Raw genomic sequence first — 24,537 nt, 5'->3', positions numbered from 1 at the left:
TGCATCATTATTGGACAGAAAATTTCTGATTTTTGCAATGTTACGTAGATGGAAATAAGCTGTCCTTGAAACAGTCTTGATATGTTCGTCAAAAGAGAGATCAGGGTCCAGAGTAAAGCCGAGGTCCTTCACAGTTTTATTTGAGACGACTTTACAACCATCAAGATGAATTGTCAGATTTAACAGAAGATCTCTTTGTTTCTTGGGACCTAGAACAAGCATCTCTGTTTTGTCCGAGTTTAAAAGTAGAAAGTTTGCAGCCATCCACTTCCTTATGTCTGAAACACGGGCTTCTAGCGAGGGCAATTTTGGGGCTTCACCATGTTTCATTGAAATGTACAGCTGTGTGTCATCCACATAGCAGTGAAATTTAACATTATGTTTTCGAATGACATCCCCAAGAGGTAAAATATATAGTGAAAACAATAGTGGTCCTAAAACGGAACCTTGAGGAACACCGAAATGTACAGTTGATTTGTCAGAGGACAAACCATTCACAGAGACAAACTGATATCTTTCCGACAGATAAGATCTAAACCAGGCCAGAACTTGTCCGTGTAGACCAATTTGGGTTTCCAATCTCTCCAAAAGAATGTGGTGATCGATGGTATCAAAGGCAGCACTAAGGTCTAGTAGCACGAGGACAGATGCAGAGCCTCGGTCTGACGCCATTAAAAGGTAATTTACCACCTTCACAAGTGCAGTCTCAGTGCTATGATGGGGTCTAAAACCAGACTGAAGCATTTTGTATACATTGTTTGTTTTCAGGAAGGCAGTGAGTTGCTGCGCAACAGCTTTTTCTAAACATTTTGAGAGGAATGGAAGATTTGATATAGGCCGATTAGTTTTTTAGATTTTCTGGGTCAAGGTTTGGCTTTTTCAAGAGAGGCTTTATTACTGCCACTTTTAGTGAGTTTGGTACACATCCGGTGGATAGAGAGTCGTTTATTATGTTCAACATAGGAGGGCCGAGCATAGGAAGCAGCTCTTTCAGTAGTTTAATTGGAATAGGGTCCAGTATGCAGCTTGAAGGTTTAGAGGCCATGATTATTTTCATCATTGTGTCAAGAGATATAGTACTAAAACACTTAAGTGTCTCTCTTGATCCTAGGTCCTGGCAGAGTTGTGCAGACTCAGGACAGCTGAGTTTTGGAGGAATACGCAGATTTAAAGAGGAGTCCGTAATTTGCTTTCTAATGATCATGATCTTTTCCTCAAAGAAGTTCATGAATTTATTACTGCTGAAGTGAAAGCCATCCTCACTTGGGGAATGCTGCTTTTTAGTTAGCTTTGCGACAGTATCAAAAATAAAATTTGGATTGTTCTTATTTTCCTCAATTAAGTTGGAAAAGTAGGATGATCGAGCAGCAGTGAGGGCTCTTCGATACTGCACGGTACTGTCTTTCCAAGCTAGTCGGAAGACTTCCAGTTTGGTGTGGCGCCATTTCCGTTCCAATTTTCTGGAAGCTTGCTTCAGAGCTCGGGTATTTTCTGTATACCAGGGAGCTAGTTTCTTATGACAAATGTTTTTAGTTTTTAGGGGTGCAACTGCATCTAGGGTATTGCGCAAGGTTAAATTGAGTTCCTCGGTTAGGTGGTTAACTGATTTTTGTCCTCTGACGTCCTTGGGTAGGCAGAAAGAGTCTGGAAGGGCATCAAGGAATCTTTGTGTTGTCTGAGAATTTATAGCATGACTTTTGATGCTCCTTGGTTGGGGTCTGAGCAGATTATTTGTTGCGATTGCAAACGTAATAAAATGGTGGTCCGATAGTCCAGGATTATGAGGAAAAACATTAAGATCTACAACATTTATTCCATGGGACAAAACTAGGTCCAGGGTATGACTGTGGCAGTGAGTAGGTCCAGAGACGTTGGACAAAACACACTGAGTCGATGATGGCTCCAAAAGCCTTTTGGAGTGGGTCTGTGGTCTTTTCCATGTGAATATTAAAATCACCAAAAATTAGAATATTATCTGCTATGACTACAAGGTCCGATAGGAATTCAGGGAACTCAGTGAGGAACGCTGTATATGGCCCAGGAGGCCTGTAAACAGTAGCTATAAAATGTGATTGAGTAGGCTGCATAGATTTCATGACTAGAAGCTCAAAAGACGAAAACGTCATTTTGTTTTTGGTAAATTGAAATTTGCTATCGTAAATGTTAGCAACACCTCCGCCTTTGCGGGATGCACGGGGGATATGGTCACTAGTGTAACCAGGAGGTGAGGCCTCATTTAACACAGTAAATTCATCAGGCTTAAGTCATGTTTCAGTCAGGCCAATCACATCAAGATTATGATCAGTGATTAGTTCATTGACTATAACTGCCTTTGAAGTGAGGGATCTAACATTAAGTAGCCCTATTTTGAGATGTGAGGTATCACAATCTCTTTCAATAATGGCAGGAATGGAGGAGGTCTTTATCCTAGTGAGATTGCTAAGGCGAACACCGCCATGTTTAGTTTTGCCCAACCTAGGTCGAGGCACAGACACAGTCTCAATGGGGATAGCTGAGCTGACTACACTGACTATGCTAGTGGCAGACTCCACTAAGCTGGCAGGCTGGCTAACAGCCTGCTGCCTGGCCTGCACCCTATTTCATTGTGGAGCTAGAGGAGTTAGAGCCCTGTCTATGTTGGTAGATAAGATGAGAAATAGAAAAGGTTTTACAATCTGAGATCTACTGTATCTCGATTGTAAAACCTATTCTCCTATTAGTCGTAGATATGGCTACTAAAAAGCAAGCTGCAATGTTACAACCAGCAACCTAAACAGATTTTCCACAAATAGTTTTTTTGACCAATCACATCAGATCTTTTTCAGAAATGCTCTGATTGGCACACATACCAATGAATTAATGGACTGCTGAACGGACTTTTTTTTATCTTGCTTTGTTTGCTCTTTTCCATATTATCTCTGATAAGATACCCAGGAAAGGGCTGAAAATAGCCCATATTACTATATGTAGCCTTAGAAATAAGGTTCATGAAATCAATAACTTGCTAACATCAGATAACATTCATATATTAGCTATTTCAGAGACTTAGATAAATCATTTGATGATACAGCAATAGCAATAAAAGGATATAACATATACTCTATAGAAGAGACAGAAATGCTTATGTGGGAGGTGTTGCTGTATATATTCAGAGCCATATCCCTGTAATGCTGAGAGAAGATCTTATGTCAAGTGTTATTGAAGTGTTGTGGTTGCAGGTTCACTTGGCACATCGAAAGCCTTTTCTTTTGGGGTGTTGCTATAGGCCACCAAGTGCTAACAGTCAGTATCTAAATAATATATGTGAAATGCTTGATAGTGTGTGTGATGTAAACAGAGGTCTACTTTCTTGGAGACCTAAATATTGACTGGTTTTCATCAAGCTGTCCACTGAAGAGGAAGCTCTCACTGTAACTAGTGCCTGTAATCTGGTTCAGGTTATTAATCAACCTACCAGGGTGTTTACAAACACTACAGGAACAAGACCATCCACATGTATTGATCACATTTTGACTAATACTGTAGAACATTGTTCTAAAGCTACATCTGTACCAATTGGATACAGTGATCACAATATGGTGGCTATATCCAGGAAAGCCAAAGTTCCAAAAGCTGGGCCTAAAATAGTGTATAAGAGATCACACAAAAGATTTAGCTGTAACTCTTATGTGGATGATGTAAAAAATGTTTGTTGGTCTAATGTGATTAATAAGGAGCATCCAGATGCTGCATATGATACATTTATGAAATTGCTTCTTCCAATTATTGATAAACATGCACCTGTTAAGAAACTGACTGTTAGAACTGTTAAGGCTCCATGGATTGATGAGGAATTGAAAAACTGTATGATTGAAAGAGATGGGGCAGAAGGAGTGGCTAATACGTCTGGCTGCACATCTGACTGACTGACTTACTGCAAATAGAGAAATGATGTGACTGCACTCAACAAAAGGAAGAAGAAACTGTATTATGAAGCCAAGATCAATGATATAAAGAATAATGTAAAAAAAACTTTGGAGTACTTTAAATGGCAGAAAGACAAATTGAACTCCATCTTTCATCGAATCAGATGGCTTATTCATTACAAAACCATTTGATGTTGCCAATTATTTGAATGATTACTTCATTGGCAAAGTGGGCAAACTTAGGCAGGTAATGTCAATAACGAACAGTGAGCCATCGTATTCATCCATAAAAAAACAAATCATGAAAGAAAAGCATTGGAAGTTTGAATTTTGAAAAGTTGGTTATCGATCAATAATGATAAACCTCCTGGTATTGACAACTTAGATGGAAAGCTACTGAGGATGGTAGCTGACTCTATAGTCACTCCTATCTGTCATATCTTTAATCTGAGCCTAGAGGAAAGTCTTTGTCCTCAGGCCTGGAGGGAAGCCAAAGTAATTCCGCTACCCAAGAGTGGTAAAGTGGCCTTTACTGGTTCTAACAGCAGACCTATAAGCTTGCTGCCAGCTCTTAGCAAACTGTTGGAAAAAATTGTGTTTGACCAAATAAAAGGCTATTTCTCTGTAAACAAATAAACAACAGACTTTCAGCATGCTTATAGAGAAGGGCACTCAACATGTACTGCACTGACATCATTTACTGATGATTGGTTGAAATAAATTGATAATAAGACAATTGTGGGAGCTGTACTGTCAGATTTCAGTGCAGCCTTTGATATAATTGACCATAACCTGTTGTTAAAAAAAACCTATGTGTTATGGCTTTTCAACCTCTGCCAAATCGTGGAATCAGAGCTATCTATCTAATAGAACTGAAAGGGTTTTCTTTAATGGAACCTTCTCTATTGTCAAACATGTAGTGGTGCACCGCAGGGCAACTCTCTAGGCTCTCTACTCTTTTCTATTTTTACCAATGTCCTGCCACTGGCATTAAACAAAGCATGTTTGTCCATGTATGCTGATGATTCAACCATATACGTATCAGCAACCACATTTAATGAAGTCACTGAAACCCTAAACAAATATTTGCAGTCTGATTTGGAATGGGTGGCCAGTAATAAACTGGTCCTGAACATGTCTTAAACTAAGGGCATTGTATTTGGTACAAATCATTCTAGACCTCAGCTGAATCTGGTAATGAAGGGTGTGGCTGTTGAACAAGTTGAGGAGACTAAATTACTTGCCGTTACTTTTGATTCTAAACTGTCATGGTCAAAACATATAGATTCAATGGTTGTAAAGATGGGGAGAGGTCTGTCCGTGATAAAGAGATGCTCTGATTTTTTGACACCACACTCCAAAAAGCAAGTCCTGCAGGCTCTAGTTTTGTATTATCTTGATTATCGTCCAGTCGTGTGGTCGAGTGCTGCAAGGAAAGACCTACAGTAGTTAAGCTGCAGCTGGCCCAGAACAGAGAGGCACGTCTTGCTCTTCATTGTAATCATGGGGCTGATATAAATACTATGCATGCCAGTCTCTCTTGGCTAAGAGTTGAGGAGAGACTGACTGCATCACTTCTTTTTATAAGAAACATTGTGATGAAAATCCCAAATTGTTTGCAAAGTCAACTTACACACAACTCTGACACACACACTTACCCCACCAGACATGCCACCAGGGGTCTTTTCACAGTCCCCAAATCCAGAACAAATTCAAGAAAGTGTGCAGTATTATATAGAGCCATTATTGCATGGAACTCTGTTCCATCTCATATTGCTCAAGTGAACAGCAAACCTGGTTTAAAAAAAATGATAAAGCAACACCTCAAGGAACAACACCTCTCCCCTATTTGACCTAGATCGTTTGAGTGTATGTATTGATATGTAGGCTATAGTACCAGTCAAAAGTTTGGACACACCTACTCATTCAAGGGGTTTTCTTAATTTTTTACTATTTTCTACATCGTAGAATAATAGTGAAGACATCAAAACTATGAAGTTACCCATACGGAATCATGTGTAACCTCCCTTTGCCTTGATGACAGCTTTGTACACTCTTGCCATTCTTTCAACCAGCTTCATATGCTGAGTACTTGTTGGCTGCTTTTCCTTCACTCCGCAGTCCCCACTCATCCCAAACCATCTCAATTGGATTGAGGTCAGGTGATTGTGGATGCCAGGTCATCTGATGCAACACTCCATCACTCTCCTTCTTGGTGAAATAGCCTTTACACAGCCCGGAGGTGTGTTTTGGGTCATTGTCCTGTTGAAAAACAAATGACAGTCCCACTAAGCGCAAACCAGATGGGATGGCGTATCACTGCAGAATACTATGGTAGCCAGTCTGGTTAAGTGTGCCTTGAATTCTAAATAAATCACCAACAGAGTCACTAGCAAACAACATCGCATCGCACCCCCACAACATCGCATCTCCTCCTCCATGCTTCACAGAGGGAACCATACATGAGAAGATCAACCATTCACCTATTCTGCGTCTCACAAAGACGGTTGGAACAAAAATCTCAAATTTGGACTCATCAGACCAAAGGACAGATTTCCACCGGTCTAATGTCCATTGCTTGTGTTTCTTGACCCAAGAAAGTCTCTTTTTATTATTGATGTCCTTTAGTAGTGGTTTCTTTGCAGCAAATCGACCACGAAAGCCTGATTTATGCAGTCTCCTGTGAACAGCTGGTGTTGAGATGTGTCTGTTACTTGAACTCCGTGAAGCATTTATTTGGGCTGCAATCTGAAGCTGGTAACTGTAATGAGCTTATCCTCTGCAGCAGAGGTAACTCTGGGTCTTCCTTTCCTGTGGCGGTCCTCATGAGAGACAGTTTCATCATAACGCTTGATGGTTTTTGCGACTGCACTTGAAGAAACGTTCAAAGTTCTTGAAATGTTCTGTATTGACTGACCTTCATATCTTAAAGTAATGATGGACTGTTGTTTCTCTTTGCTTATTTGAGCTGTTCTTGCCATAATATGGACTTGGTCTTTTACCAAATAGGGCTATCTTCTGTATACCACCCCCAACCTTGTAACAACACAACTGATTGGCTCAAACGCATTAAGAAGGAAAGAAATTCCACACATGAACTTTTAACAAGGCACACCTGTTAATTGAAATGCATTCCAGGTGACTACCTCATGAAGCTGGTTGAGAGAATGCCAATAGTGTGCAAAGCTGTCATCAACACAAAGGGGGGCTACTTTGAAGAATCTCAAATATAAAATATATTTTGATTTGTTTCACACGTTTTTGGTTACTACATGTTTCCATATGTGTTATTTCATAGTTTTGATGTCTTCACTATTTTACTACAATGTAGAAAATATAAAAAATAAAGAAAAACCCTTGAATGAGTAGGTATGCAGTGGTAACATCCTTCAGGGCTAAATGCAGCAAATACTTCCTTCATATTTCCCAGCCCTCACAAAATGGTCTCTGTCTGCATATATATTCTTACTATTCTGATTGTGCTAGTTAATATTATTTCTAACTTTTTTTTGCCTTTAATTGTACACAACTGTAACAGGATTGCTTAATCTTTGGTTTGCTTCAAGAGTGGTTTATGGAGGAAGGTTTTTTGAATTTATTGGGCAAGTTAGCATCTGTTAGCATTGCCACTGGGAACTATTGTCTGACAAGGCAATATCCCTTTTAAAACATGGAAAATGCCACTTAATACTTTTATGCAACTGAAGATCTCATTTACCATAGAGTTGATCAATTCCTTTCGCAAGCAAACAGTTTATTCTGAAACTGCTTTTCTAGTCAACATTTATACCACAGCTGTACAGGAACATCTGAGATGGCAGGAAATTTGTCAGCTGTCAGTGTGATGTGCAAAGAATAATTGTCTTCGTACTGCAGAGGATGAGCAGAAAATTCAGTCCCTCACCCTCCAAAGCCCTGTAGAATGTTCAGTAGACTCCAGCAGCAAGTGGTTCTCTTAAACCATGTCATCTGCTTAACAAATTGCTGTGTTCGTCTCACATCTGGGGTTGTACTTATTATGTTATTTACTCCATGTTGTGTCCTGGCCCCTTGACAATTAAAATTAGCATGTCTAATTTCCACAGCAGTTCTATCTGGATCTGCCCAGAGCATTTATACTATTTTCCTTCTTAGATTAACTTTCAGTTAAGTTTAATTATTTATTACTTACTTATTACTTACATAATCTTTAATGGCTATCAGAAAGGGATTGGCCATGGACTCTAGATTGTATGGTGAAAGCTGTGGCTATTATCAACCTACTTTCTTGCAGAGCTGCCCCGAACCCCAAGGGCCAAAACAACAATCTAGTCGAGAGAGAGAAGTGAGAGACATGAGGAATCCCCCACCGCCGTGCAAGGAGAGGCATTCCAGTTGGCAGAGCTACCCATCATTAACAGCCTTCATCTGGTTTTGTTTGGCAGTGGGGAGCTGAGAATTATCCAGAAGGAATGAAGGAATAAATTGTTCCTCAGACAGGAGAAATGAACTGAGTGCACCTAGACTGACATAGATGTTCTTTCAAGGTCACATGTGTGTATAACAAATGCTTCATCCCTGTACAGTATAGAAAATACACTGACTATTAATCAGAAAATGCATCAGACCATCTAGCCAGACTAGCCAACACTGTGCTAAAGATATGAAATATATAAATAAGAAAGAGTTGACTTCCTATTCACCAATCACCCCTCTTGCAGTACAAGGTATAATGCTTTATTTACACTCATCTCATCCTTTTTTTATCCCGACTAGTCACATATTAGTGACTGCAGCAGCTGTAATTCATTAGCTGTGTGAACACTGATCCCCATTAGAACTGAGTCATCAGCCAAGCCCCTCTCTGTTGATGGTGTGCTGCGCTCCAGTGGGCCATGCCAAGCAGGACACAGTGATGGTACAAGGGCACAGATGAGAGGAGGCTCCCCTCATCCATGTGTGTCTCAGTTCAGGTTCTGCATGCCAGCCATTCACTCAACGCTCGAGTATGTCATCACTTTCGAGGGTAATTTCACAATGGCATAGTCATAACTATAATAACAACATTATGTTTTTGTCATAAACATCACAATTATCCAAACCACAAGCTAGAACTAGCACATTTTCATTTCACTGGTCGAATCAGGAAGTTTCGACTTTCGGTGTATTCGTCTGCTCATAGTGAACCACACAGTCCGGCATTCATTGCAAATGCAGATACCGCTACTAAGGTAGATGGGGCCTGCCCACAAATGTGGATGATGGCATTGTGTACTTCAAAGGAACAATACACATCAATCTCACAACTTCTGCAGGCAAGATTTACCCCGATGCTGCCAGTGGCTTGACACTATCAAGAATGATGCCCATTACGGTGCCCAAAATTATCAGAGGGATTTTCAGGCTGAACTGATGTGATGGGAAATCCATTTCGATGACAGCTGAGAAGTGATGCGATACCATAGATTTTTTCCTTCAGAGTATAACGGAAGAACCTCTATTAGAGGTAACCTAATATTAGCTAGCTTGCTAGCCTAGCTGGACTAGCTTCTAGGTAAGATATCTAGCTAGCTAATGTTGTAGTCCTGTATTGAACTCTGAAAGCCATCAGCTAAATCATATAGCTATCGTTTTTCGTATACAGACTGTCAATCAATTTCGCCTATGCCATGGTAGTCACTGCTAGTGTGGTAGCCACCTTCAGCAGCAGAGTAAACCTGATGTTCGTTCTATCTTTGACTGATGTTAGCTAATGCAAACTAGCTAACGTTAGCAAACAAGAGTAGCTCAATTTGGTAGCCATCTATTCCACCCTTGTCTGGAAAACACTCTGTTACTAAAAATATAATTGTCAAAATAGCTAACTCACTCTCTATTTGTATGTTGGTAGCAATGATGAATGTGTATACATTGTTTATGTTTGGTTAGCTGGTTCCTTGCAATCGTGCTACCAATGTAGTTATTTTAGTTAGCTAACAGCAAGCTGACAATATTGAAATGTCCATGTTAGCTGTGCTAAGCTCGCCAGTCTAATATACAGTTGAAGTCGGAAGTTTACATACACCTTAGCCAAATACATTTAAAACTTCTTTGGGATAGGGGGGCGCTGTTTTCACTTTGTAAAAAATCGTTCCCAAATTAAACTGCCTCGTACTCAATTCTTGCTCGTACAATATGCATATTATTATTACTATTGGATAGAAAACACTCTCAAGTTTCTAAAACCGTTTGAATTATATCTGTGAGTAAAACAGAACTCATTTTGCAGCAAACTTCCTGTCAGGAAGTGAAAGATCTGAAAACGAGGCTCTGTTCCAGGGCCTTCCTATTCATTTGCTTGAAATCTATGGATATACATGCACTTCATACGCCTTCCACTAGATGTCAACAGGCAGTGAAAGGTGAAATGGGGTGTATAGCTTGATCTGAGGTCAAACGAGAGCTCTTGGAATGACATGACCCCAAATTTCCTTTGTTCAGCAAGGCGCGGGAAGGACATCAGCATTGGCTTCTGAAAAGCTTTCGTTATAGACGGCTAATATCTCCGGCTTTGATTTTATTTGATAAATGTGATAATATCATCGTAAAGTATGTTTTTTCAATATAGTTTTATCAGGTTATTGAAAGTTTATCAGGAGTTTTGGCTTTTTCCGTTCTCTGCGTTTGGTGACGATGGACAGCTTCGCGCCACTTGGCTAGCTTTGGTTGCTAATTCGACAGGATAAGAGGACATTCTAAAACCAAACAACGATTGTTCTGGACAAAGGACCCCTTGTACAAGATTCTGATGGAAGCTCAGCAAAAGTAGGAACCATTTATGATGTTATTTCGTATTTCTGTTGAAAATGTTTAGTATTATTTTCCGCCCTCATTGCAGGCGCTGTCTCGCTATAACGTAAGCTGTATGTCGTACTAAAGTTATTTTTAGAATTCTAACACGGCGATTGCATTAAGAACTAGTGTATCTTTCATTTGCTATCCAACATGTATTTTTTAGTAAAGTTTATGATGAGTTATTTGGTCAGATTAGGTGAGTGTCAGAAATATATCCGGAGATTCTGGGAAAAAGTTGCTACGTTTTCACAATGTATAACCACGGATTTCAGCTCTAAATATGCACATTTTCAAACAAACCATATATGTATTGTGTAATATGATGTTATAGGACTGTCATCTGATGAAGATTGTGAAGGTTAGTGAATAAATTTATATCTTTTGCTGGTTTTTTCGCTATCGCTACCTTTGCGTTGAATGAATGCGGTTGTGTGGTTGGCTATTGTAGTAAGCTAATATAATGCTATATTGTGTTTTCGCTGTAAAACATTAAAAAAATCTGAAATATTGGCTGGATTCACAAGATGTTTGTCTTTCATTTGCTGTACACCATGTATTTTTCATAAATGTTTTATGATGAGTATTTAGGTATTTCACGTTGGTCTCTGTAATTGTTCTAGCTGCTTCGGTGCTATTTGTGATTGTAGCTGCAATGTAAAACTATGATTTATACCTGAAATATGCACATTTTTCGAACAAAACATAGATTTATTGTATAACATGTTATAAGACTGTCATCTGATGAAGTTGTTTCTTGGTTAGTGACTAATTCTATCTCTATTTGGTCGGTTTTGTGCAAGCTACCTGTGCTGTGAAAGAAATGTCTGTGCTTTTTTGTATTTGGTGGTGAGCTAACATAAATATACGTGGTGTTTTCGCTGTAAAACATTTAAAAAATCGGACATGTTGGCTGGATTCACAAGATGTTTATCTTTCATTTGCTGTATTGGACTTGTTAATGTGTGAAAGTTAAATATTTCAAAAAAATATTTTTTGAATTTCGTGCGCTGCCTTTTCAGTGGAATGTGGGGGAGGTTCCGCTAGCGGAACCCAGGGGCTAGACAGGTTAAACTCAGCTTTTCACAGTTCCTGACATTTAATCCTAGTAAATATTCCCTGTCTTAGGTCAGTTAGGATCACCACTTTATAAAAAAAATGTGAAATGTCAGAATAATAGTAGAGAGAATGATTTATTTCAGCTTTTATTTCTTTCATCACATTCCCAGTGGGTCAGAAGTTTACATACACTCAATAAGTATTTGGTAGCATTACCTTTAAATTGTTTAACTTGGGTCAAACGTTTCAGGTAGCCTTCCACAAGCTTCCCACAATAAGTTGGGTGAATTTTGACCCATTCCTCCTGACAGAGCTGGTGTAACTGAGTCAAGTTTGTAGGCCTCCTTGCTCGCACACACTTTTTCAGTTCTGCCCACAAATGTTCTATGGTATTGAGGTCAGGGCTTTGTGATGGCCACTCAAATACCTTGACTTTGTTGTCCTTAAGCATTTTGCCACAACTTTGGAAGTATGCTTGGAGTCATTGTCCATTTGGAAGACCCATTTGCAACCAAGCTTTAACTTTCTGACAGATGTCTTGAGATGTTGCTTCAATATATCCACAAAATTGTCCTGCCTCATGATGGCATCTATTTTGTGAAGTGCACCAGTCCCTCCTGCAGCAAAGCACCCCCACAACATGATGCTGCCACCCCTGTGGTTCACGGTTGGGATGGTGTTCTTCGGCTTGCAAGCCTCCCCCTTTTTCCTCCAAACATAACGATGGTCATTATGGCCAAACAATTCTATTTTTGTTTCATCAGACCAGAGGACATTTCTCCAAAAAGTATGATCTTTGATCCCATGTGCAGTTGCAAACCGTAGTCTGGCTTATTTAGGGCGTTTTTGGAACAGTGGCTTCTTCCTTGTTGATCGGCCTTTCAGGTTATGTCGATATAGGACTCGTTTTACTGTGGATATAGATGCTTTTGTACCTGTTTCCTCCAGCATCTTCACAAGGTCCGTTGCTGCTGTTCTGGGATTGATTTGCACTTTTTGCACCAAAGTACATTCATCTCTAGGAGACAGAACGCGTCTCCTTCCTGAGTGGTATGACGGCTGTGTGGTCCCATGGTGTTTATACTTCCGTACTATTGTATGTACAGATGAACGTGGTACCTTCAGGCGTTTGGAAATTGCTCCCAAGAATGATCCAGATTTTGAGGTCTAAATTTTTTTCTGAGGTCTTTGCTGATTTCTTTAGATTTTCCCATGATGTCAAGCAAAGAGGCACTGAGTTTGAAGGTAGTCCTTGAAATACATCCACAGGTACACCTCCAATTGACTCAAATGATGTCAATTCGCCTATCAGAACCTTCTAAAGCCATGACATAATTTTCTGGAATTTTCCAAGCTGTTTAAAGGCACAGTCAACTTAGTGTTTGTAAACTGCTGACCCACTGGAATTGTGATGCAGTGAAATAATCTGTCTATAAACAATTGTTGGAAAAATTACTTGTGTCATGCACAATGTAGATGTCCTAACCGACTTGCCAAAACTATAGTTTGTTAACTTCTCTAGGATAGGGGGCAGCATTTTCACGTTTGGATGAAAAGCATACCCAAATTCAACTGCCAGCAACTCATCCCCAGAAGATAAGCTATGCATATTATTAGTAGATTTGGATAGAAAAGACTCTGAAGTTTCTAAAACTGTTTGAATCATTTCTTTCAACTTATTTAGCAGGCGAAACCCAGAGGACAAACCATTCAGATCTTTTTTTTTGTTGAGGTCACTCTTTTCAATGGGTTTTCATTGGGAATCCAGATTTCTAATTGACCTTCTTGCAGTTCCTACCGCTTCCACTGGATGTCAACAGTCTTTAGAAATTGGTTGAGTTTTTTTTCTTTGTGTAATGAAGAAGTACGACCATCCAGAACGAAGGTAACTTGAAGTGTACTGTTAGATAGAGGCGCGTGACCAGAAAGCTAACTACAGTTTGTTTTAATCCGGTATTGAACACAGATCATCCCGTCTTCAATTTTATCGATTATTCACGTAAAAAAATACCTAAAGTTGTATTACAAAAGTAGTTTGAAATGTTTTGGCAAAGTTTTTGTAGTCACGTTGCACAAGTTGGAACCAGTGTTTTTCTGGATCAAACGCTCCAAATAAATTGACATTTTGGATATATATCGACGGAATTAATCGAACAAAAGGACCATTTGTGATGTTTATGGGACATATTGGAGTGCCAACAACAGAAGCTCGTCAAAGGTAAGGTATGAATTATATTTTTATTTCTGCGTTTTGTGTTGCGCCTGCAGGGTTGAAACATGCTTCTCTCTCTTTGTTTACTATGTGCTATCCTCAGATAATAGCATCGTTTGCTTTCGCCGAAAGGCCTATTTGAAATCTGACATGTTGGCTGGATTCACAACAAGTATAGCTTTAATTTGGTGTATTGCATGTGTGATTTCATGAAAGTATGATTTTTATAGTAATTTATTTGAATTTGGCGCTCTGCATTTTTACTGGCTTTTGGCCAAGTGGGACGTTAGCGTCCCACATATCCCAGAGAAGTTAACAAGAAATGTTTGGAGTGGTTGAAAAGCGAGTTTCAATGACTCCAACCTAAGTGTATGTAAACTTCCCGACTTCAACTGTAGGTCAATACAATTAGTTGGGAGGTTAAATTGTGTATTGGTGTGTATTTTGTTGTAGATGGTACTGTCGTGACTGTCCTGTAAGGATCCAGATTGGTCGGATCAGCTTTTCAGTGGATGACTTCGGCCAGACCCCCTCTCACCCGCAGAGGGGGGAGAAGGAAACTGGTGGGGGTTTGACAGCTCACGCCCTGTTGTAAATTCAACTCAGTCAAATTATTATGTACAAATAAGCAAAACGTTTTTCAGACTGGGTTGTGTAAAATAAAGTCAAATCCAATCAAATTTATTTTATATAGCCCTTCTTACATCAGCTGATATCTCAAAGTGCTGTACAGAAACCCAGCCTAAAACCCCAAACAGCAAGCAATGCAGGTGTAGAAGCACGGTGGCTAGGAAAAACTCACTAGAAAGGCCAAAACCTAGGAAGAAACCTAGAGAGGAACCAGGCTATGAGGGGTGGCCAGTCCTCTTCTGGCTGTGCCGGGTGGAGATTATAACAGAACATGGCCAAGTTGTTCAAATGTTCATAAATGACCAGCATGGTCAAATAATAATAATCACAATAGTTGTCGAGGGTCCAGCAAGTCAGCACCTCAGGAGTAAATGCCAGTTGGCTTTTCAAAGCCGATCATTAAGAGTATCTCTACCGCTCCTGCGGTCTCTAGAGAGTTGAAAACAGCAGGTCTGGGACAGGTAGCACGTCTGGTGAACAGGTCAGGGTTCCATAGCCGCAGGCAGAACAGTTGAAACTGGAGCAGCAGCACGGCCAGGTGGACTGGGGACAGCAAGGAGTCATCATGCCAGGTAGTCCTGAGGCATGGTCCTAGGGCTCAGGTCCTCCGAGAGAGAGAAAGAAAGAGAGAATTAGAGAGAGCATACTTAAATTCACACAGGACACCGGATAAGACAGGAGAAGTACTCCAGATATAACAAACTGACCCTAGCCCCCCGACACATAAACTACTGCAGCATAAATACTGGAGGCTGAGACAGGAGGGGTCAGGAGACACTGTGGCCCCATCTGATGATACCCCCGGACAGGGCCAAACAGGAAGGATATAACCCCACCCACTTTGCCAAAGCACAGCCCCCACACCACTAGAGGGATACCTTCAACTACCAACTTACCATCATGAGACAAGGCCGAGTATAGCCCACATGTTCTCCCTCGACAAATTCACAAAGGAATGTGCTTTTGTCTACACAGACGTTTCCCCACCGAAACTCTAACACATTCTAAATTGAATAGTGGAACAATATTTCTAACATAGAATGTGGGGAATGGTCAGAGAAGATCTAAATTATAATAATGTCATTTGGGTTGTTATTTTGTGATGTCATTAAAAATGTTATTAAGGAAATACTGTAACTTGAAAAGTATACAAACTTTATGTGTGAAGTGTTGTCACGCCCTGACCTTAGTTATCTATGTTTTCTGTATTATTTTGGTCAGGTCAGGGTGTGACGAGGGCGGGTATGCTTGTTTGCCCTGTCTAGGGTTTTTGTATGTCTAGGGGTGTTTGTTAGTCTAGGCATATTGTAGGTCTATGGTGGCCTGAATTGGTTCCCAATCAGAGACAGCTGTTTATCATTGTCTCTGATTGGGGATCCTATTTAGGTTGCCATTTTCCAATTAGGTTCTGGTGGGTTATTGTCTATGTGTAGTTGCATGTCAGCACTCAGTGTTTATAGCTTCACGTTCGTTTTGTTACTTTGTTAGTTTGTTTTGTGTTTATTCTTCATTAAAAGAAGAATGTATTCCAATCACGCTGCGCCTTGGTCTCCTCACTACGACGAACGTGACAGAATAACCCACCCTAACAGGACCAAGCAGCGTGACAAGGAGGAAAAGCGCTTAATGGGGAAATGGACCTGGGAGGAGATATTAGATGGAGCAGGACCCTGGACACAGCCGGGGGAGTATCGCCGTCCTAAGGAGGAGTTAGAGGCAGCGAAAGCGGAACGGCGATACTACGAGGAAAAATACCGGAGAATAGAGGAACGGCAACGATATGTAGGTACACGGCTAGCACGGAAGCCCGAGAGAAAGCCCCAAGATTTTTTTGAGGGGGGGCACACGAGGAGATTGGCTGTCAGGTAGGAGACCTGAGCCAACTCCTCGTGCTTACCGTGGGGAGCGTGTAACTGGTCAGGCACCGTGTTATGCAGAGATGCACATGGTGTCTCCAGTTCGCATTCTTAGCCCGGTGCGCTCTATTCCAGCTCCACACATTTGCCTGGCTAGAATGGGCATCCAGCCAGGACATATTGAGCCAGCTCTATGTTCTGGATCTCCAATGCGTCTCCACGGTCCAGTGTATCCTGTTCCTCCTCCCCAAACTCGCCCTGAAGTGCGTGTCCTCAGTCCGGTACCACCAGTTCCGGCGCCGCGGACCAGGCATCCAGTGCGCCCCCAGGGTCCAGTACGCCCTGTTCCTGCTCCTCGCACTCGCCCTGAGGTGCGTGTCCCCAGCCCGGTACCACCAGTTCCGGCACCACGCACCAGGCCTACAGTGCGCCTCGTCAGTCCAGAGCGTCCAGCGACAGTACCCAGTCCAGAGCGTCCGGCGACAGTACCCAGTCCAGAGCGTCCGGCGACAGTACCCAGTCCAGAGCATCCGGTGACAGTACCCAGTCCAGAGCTTCCAGCGACAGTACCCAGTCCAGAGCGTCCGGCGACAGTTCACAGACCGGAACCTCCAACGACGGGCCACAGACCGGAACCTCCAACGACGGGCCACCGACCGGAACCTCCAACGACGGGCCACAGTCCGGAACCTCCAACGACGGGCCACAGTCCGGAACCTCCGGCGATGATCCACAGTCCAGAGCCTCCGGCGATGAGCCACGGTTCAGCTCAACAAAGGCGGAGGGATCAGGGTAAAGATGGGGGGGGGGGGGGGGGCGGCATCCAGAACCAGAGCCGCCACCGAGGGTAGATGCCCACCCGGACCCTCCCTTATAAGTTCAGGTTTGCAGTCGGGAGTCCGACTGTACCCAGTCGGATACCCGACTGGACTCCCGACTTAGTTTACCCCTCTTTTTACCTTTTCTCTTTGTAAAACTCTGGAGTCATTCCACAGTGCCCCAATGAAAAATACCCTAAAGTGGCATTTTGTGTACACAAGCATAAGGGAGCGGACACACCTCGCAGTAATGAAGAACCGCAAGATCGTGTGACAGAAACCAGCAAAGGACACTGAAAGGTATAAAATCAAGACTACACCAGTAATGACACAACCACTTCATTCTTCTCTCTGTAGATTCTCAAAACAATATACAAAGAAAGACATGTCTAGAAAAATCACCAATCAAACGGCTACTATTGACAAAAATGTTGTGTCAATGGGCTAGGGGAGGTTTACAGACAGTGTATGAGAGCGATTGAGAGGGGCCATTTCTCCTCAATCTCCCATACACAACATTGTGTAAGAACTGCCCTCCTAAGACTTTTCACACCTTCTGTAGCCCACCAGCCCATTCAATTTGTTGACTGATCTTTCCTCTCAAAAGCAGCTGCCAATGTTCCTCATTGTCCATAAACAATACGCTAGCTGGTCCCATTCAGTTGACACCTTTACCAACAAAGGTGTGTGGCCTATGTCCCATTCACAATTTAAAAAAAAATGCTAACACCACAACCTTGTCTTTCCAGGAGACATGCAGTACCAGCAAATCTTCTGCAAGAGCACCAAGCAGTTGGTGGTTAAGAAGCCCTACACCACTTCCGGCAGAGTCTTATCCAGCTGGCCGTTCATCGCAGACAGGACAAGACCATTCTCCATGAGCACAAAGTCTCAGCTTCCCCAGCCCACCATGCTGAACACCATTGCCAGTGTACCGAATGCCGGACAAAGGAATGATGGCTGAGTTTACACAGGCAGCCCAATTCTGATATATTTTTTCACTAATTGGTCTTTTGATCAACCAGATCAGTTCTGAAAAAGACGGATGTGATTAAGACCAATTGGTGGAAAAACGTGCCTATGTAAACGCAGCCAGCGTGCTCAGCACAAGACCATGTAGAACAGAGGTCTCCAACCCTGTAGCTAGAGAGCTACCCTCTTGTAGGTTTTCGCTCCAACCCCAGTTGTAACTATCCTGGTTCAGCTTGTCAACCAGCTAATTATTAGAATCAGGTGTGCTAGATAACCTACAGGACGGTCGATTTCCAGGAAAAGGGTTGGAGAGCCCTGATGTAGAACCACCATAAAATAAATATGGATTCTCTATCAATCTTCAAAATGTGTCTGCCTTTATAGATTCACAGAATATATTTATTTAAGCTGTACAGGGCTCAGTAGCATCAAACATATGCTAGACATTCAGATATACAAAGAATGTTTATTTGTCAAAATCTAAAATACAGGGAGGTATACATTATTTAATGCTAACTCAAAGACAACTGGTTATTCAACAAGAACTGGTGATCAACTACGCCAAACACAATCTGTTGCGAAGAGAACTGGTGGTCATGATGAAATTCCCATTCACATAGAAACATACAGTAAAAAAATGGGGGCCTGTTTGGCCCACCTTTTCCTGTAGTCAATGATCAACTCCTTTGTCTTGCTCACATTGAGGGAGAGGTTGTTGTCCTGGCACCACACTGCCAGTTCTCTGACCTCCTCCCTATAGGCTATCTCATCGGTGTTGTGATCAGGCCTACCACTGTTGTGTCGTCTGCAAACTTAATGATGGTGTTTGAGTCATGCGTGACCACGCAGTCGTGGGTGAACAGGGAGTACAGGGGGGGACTAAGTACACACCCCTGAGGGGCCCCAGTGTTGACGATCAGCGTGGCAGAAGTGTTGTTGCCCACTCTAACCACCTGGCGGTGACCCGTCAGGAAGTCCAGGATCCAGTTGCAGAGGGAGGTGTTTAGTCCAAGGGTCCTTAGCTTAGTGATGAGCTTCGTGGGCACTATAGTGTTGAACGCTGAGCTGTAGTAAATGAACAGCATTCTCACTTAACCTTTCTTGGGTATGTGGGACGTTAGCGTCCCACCTCTTCAACAGCCAGTGAAACTGCTGGGCGCCAAATTCAAATACAGAAATAGTCATTATAAAAATTCAGAAAACAAAGCATATTTTACATAGGTTTAAATTTGAACATCTTGTGAATCCAACCACGGTGTCAGATTTAACAAATGCTTTACGGCGAAAGCATACCTTACGATTATTTGAGAACATAGCCCACTAGACAATTCATTACAAACAGTAACCAGCCAAGTAGAACAGAGTCAGAGTCAGAAATAGAGATAAAATTAATCCCTTACCTTTGATGATCTTCATATGGTTGACTCAGCAGACATTCATTTACTCAATAAATGTTTATTTTGTTCGATAAAGTCTCTTTATATACAAAAACCTCAGTTTTGTTCGCGCGTTTTCTTCAGTAATCCACAGGCTCAAACACAGTCAAAACAGGAAGACAAGAAAATCCAAATTGTATCCGTAAAGTTCATAGAAACATGTCAAACGATGTTTATATTCAATCCTCGGGTTGTTTTTAGCCTAAATAATCAATAATATTTCAACCGGACAATAACGTCGTCAATTTAAAAGGTAAACAAGAATTGCTCTCTCTCTGTCGAGCGCATGAAAAAGCTGTGCGACACTTTAGCGTCCAGTCATTCAGAATGCTCTTATTCCCTCATTTTTCAGAATACAAGCCTGAAACTATTTCGAAAGACTGTTGACATCTAGTGGAAGGCATAGAAACTGCAGTTTGAGTCCTAAGTCAATGGATACTGTTATGGCATTGAATAGAAAACGACAAAACCCCCCAAAAAACAACTTCCTGAATTGATTTTTCTCAGGTTTTTGCCTGCCAAATCAGTTCTGATATACTCACAGACACTATTTTAACAGTTTTGGAAACTTTAGAGTGTGTTCTATCCCAATCTACCAGTTATAGAGAAAAATGGATGACCTATGATTACGATTATCCTACCAACAGGACATTAAGAACTGTAATATCTTATGTTTCACAGAGTCGTGGCTGAACGACGACATGGATAATATAGAGCTGGAGGGATTTGCAATGTACCGGGAGAACAGAGAAGCTATGTCTGGTAAGACGAGGGGTGGGGCTGTGAGTCTTTTTGTCAATAACAGCTGGTGCGCAATGTCTAATATTAAAGAAGTCTCTAGGTATTTCTTGCCTTACATGTCTTCCGGCACCGACAGAGATGGCCGCCTCGCTTCCCGTTCCAATTAAACTATGCAGTATTTAGTTTTTTTATGTGTTATTTCTTACATTGTTACCCCAGCTAATCTTTAGGTTTTATTACATACAGTCGGAAGGAACTATTGGATATAAGAGCAACGTCAACTCACAAACATTACGACCAGGAATACGACTTTCCCGAAGCGGATCCTCTGTTTTTGCCCACCACCCAGGACAATGGATCGGATCCCAGCCAGCGACCCTAAACAACGACGCCGTAGAAGCGGCAGACGGAGCGGTCTCTGGTCAGGCTCCGTGGACGGGCACATTGCGCATCGCTCCCGAGCATACTACTCACCAATGTCCAGTCTCTTGACAACAAGGCAGACGAAATCCGTGCAAGGGTAGCCTTCCAGAGAGACATCAGAGACTGTAACGTTCTTTGTTTCACGGAAACATGGCTCACTCGAGACACGTTATCGGAGTCGGTACAGCCAGCTGGTTTCTTCACGCATCGCGCCAACAGAAACAAGCATCTTTCTGGTAAGAAGAAGGTCCGGGGTGTATGCCTTATGATTAACGAGACGTGGTGTGATCATAACAACATACAGGAACTCAAGTCCTTCTGTTCACCTGACTTAGAATTCCTCACAATCAAATGCCGACCGCATTATCTACCTAGAGAATTATCTTCGATTATAATCACAGCCGCATATATCCCCCCCCCCCCCCCCCCACCACCAAGCAGACACATCGATGGCCCTGAACAAACTTCATTTGACTCTATGTAAACTGGAAACCACATATCCTGAGGTTGCATTTATTGTAGCTGGGGATTTGAACAAGGCTAATCTGAAAACAAGGCTCCCTAAATTCTACCAGCATATCGATTGCGCAACCAGGGCTGGCAAAACCCTAGATCATTGTTATTCTAACTTCCGCAAAGCATATAAGGCCCTCCCCCGCCCTCCTTTCGGAAAAGCTGACCACGACTCCATTTTGTTGCTTAGAGCCTATAGACAGAAACTAAAACAGGAAGCTCCCGCGCTCAGGTCTGTTCAACGCTGGTCTGACCAATCAGATTCCACGCTTCAAGATTGCTTCGATCACGTGGACTGGGATATGTTCCGCATTGCGGCAAACAACAACATTGATGAATACGCTGATTCGGTGAGCGGATTTATTAGTGTCATGAGAATTTTGTTCTCAATGTTCATAAACTGAACTTCAATTAAAATACTCTGTCTGTTACTAAGAATTTGTAAGGTTCTTATTAAAATGAAACAGACAGAGGCCAGTTTACCATAGTCAGCATGTTTATTTACGAGAGCGCTGCCCATCCTTACATGTATATTGGTTTATTAACCTCTCATTTCGTCATAACTGTCCCTCCTCCTCTAAGACAATGACAATATAGTTCACAAGTCTTCTCCTTCTCATACATTGTCTACCACCTGTTATGCAATCTACTACAAGCCCAAGGTCTCTCCCCTCCCTGGGTGGGGACAGAATGTCCTGTAAGGAACACAGTAGTACAGCTTGTCTGTCGATAGCTCCTCTTATCATTTGTTTCACACTTGCACCCTGCTTACATACTAAAAAGGAACAAAAAGTCCTTGTTCTAATTTTGACTAAAACTACACGCATCAGATTTATATATTTATAATTCTAATAAATTTCATACAATCATACAGTGACGGGGTAGAATTCTGTTGGTTATAGTTTTACGTCAAATGTATACATCATTTAGTCATTATTCGTAAAAATCATAACAATTTGCAAGTGCATCGGTGATGTCGTACCCACAGCGTCTATTAAAACATTCCCAAACCAGAAACCGTGGATTGAGGAAAATAACCTCACACTCAACGTCAACAAAACAAAGGAGATGATCGTGGACTTCAGGAAACAGCAGAGGGAGCACCCCCCTATCCACATCGACGGGACAGTAGTGGAGAGGGTAGACAAGTTCCTCGGCGTACACATCACGGACAAACTGAAATGGTCCAACCACACAGACAGCGTGGTGGAGAAGGCGCAGCAGCGCCTCTTCAACCTCAGGAGGCTGAAGAAATTCGGCTTGTCACCAAAAACACTCACAAACTTTTACAGATGCACAATCGAGAGCATCCTGTCGGGCTGCATCACCGCCTGGTACGGCAACTGCTCCACCCATTTCCGTAAGGCTGTCCAGAGGGTAGTGAGGTCTGCACAACGCATCACCGGGGGCAAAGTACCTGCCCTCCAGGACACCTACACCACCCGATCTCACAGGAAGGCCAAAAAGATTGTCAAGGACAACAACCACCCGAGCCACTATCATCCAGAAGGCGAGGTCAGTACAGGTGCATCAAAGCGGGGACCGAGAGACTGAAAAACAGCTTCTATCTCAAGGCCATCAGACTGTTAAACAACACTAACATTGAGTGGCTGCTGCCAACATACTGACTCAACTCCAGCCACTTCAATAATGGAAAAATGTATGTAATAAATGTATCACTAGCCACTTTAAACAATGCCACTTCGTATAATGTTTACATACCCTACATTACTCATCTCATATGTATATACTGTACTCTACCATCTACTGCATCTTGCCATAATGTATCACAAAACACTTTAAACAATGGCACTTTTATATGTTTACATACCCTACATTACTCATCTCATATGTATATACTGTACTCTATACCATCCACTGCATATTGCCTATGCCGTTCTATACCATCACTCATTCATATATTTTTTTTATGTACATATTCTTATTCATTCCTTTACACATTTGAGTATAAGGTAATTGTTGGGAAATTGTTAGGTTATATTACTCGTTGGATATTACTGCATTGTCGGAACTAGAAGCACAAGCATTTCGCTACACTCGCATTAACATCTGCTAACCATGTGTATGTGACAATAACATTTGATTTGATTTGATTCTTGATATACAATATTTGTTATTTACATCGGTTTGGAATCCTATCTTGCATCATGCCTATAATGTTGGGAAATTCAAATGTATCCACTGTCATAATCATAACCATTGTCATCCCTCGTCAATTATGTTACATAGCTAGCTCGTAAAATAATTCAGTTTCTGATGTTACACATGTTTGCTAACAAGTTACAAACATGAGGTGTGGTGCATAACAAGTTAGCAGTCACCAGGCTAACTAGCTAGCCAACTCCAGTCATGTGCTAACATTTTCTGGTAAATGTAGCTTTAGGTAGCTGGATGTAACGTTTTAGCTTGCTGTTTAGCACCCATATCTATGACTAAAAGCAAAGAGGTTTTACAATCGAGATACAAAAGATCTCAGATTGTAAAACCTCTTCTATTTTTTGTCATAGATATGGCTACGGGTAGTTTTTAGCTAACTACCTAGCTAAGTTAGCAAACAGAAACATTATTCAATTTCCCCCCACTGTAACATAGTAGTATGCTAGCCAGCAATACGTATGGGTTTCAGTAGATAAACTAAAGCTAGCTAGCTAGCTACAGTAGGTGGCTTGCAGGAAAAATTACTTAATTAGCTAGGCACCATATTTGTCTGCCCTCTTGGTGCTGGCATTGGCTGTGAGCTTCTAAATTAGCTAAATTGTCACGCCCTGATCTGTTTCACCTGTCCTTGTGATTGTCTTATTTTCCCTGATGTATTTATCACTGTGTTTCATGTCTCTCTGTGCCAGTTTGTCTTGTATGTTCAAGTCAACCAGCATGTTTTTCCCGTGCTCCTGCATTTCTATTCTCTTTTACTAGTCCTCCCGGTTTTGACCTTTGCCTGTTTTTCTGGACTCCATTCCCGCCTGCCTGACCATTCTGCCTGCCCTGACCTCGAGCCTGCCTGCCATTCTGTACCTCTGGAACTCTGAACTGGTTTTGACCTTTTGCCTGTCCACAACCATTCTCTTGCCTATCCCTTATGGATTGTTAATAAACATCTTGGACTCTAACCATCTGCCTCCTGTGTCTGTATCTCAGTCT

Source organism: Salvelinus alpinus, chromosome 15 (genome assembly GCF_045679555.1).
Source record: "Salvelinus alpinus chromosome 15, SLU_Salpinus.1, whole genome shotgun sequence".
Lineage (NCBI taxonomy): Eukaryota > Metazoa > Chordata > Actinopteri > Salmoniformes > Salmonidae > Salvelinus > Salvelinus alpinus.
The sequence above is the reverse complement of the archived record's forward strand: the minus strand, read 5'-3'. Positions refer to the sequence as shown.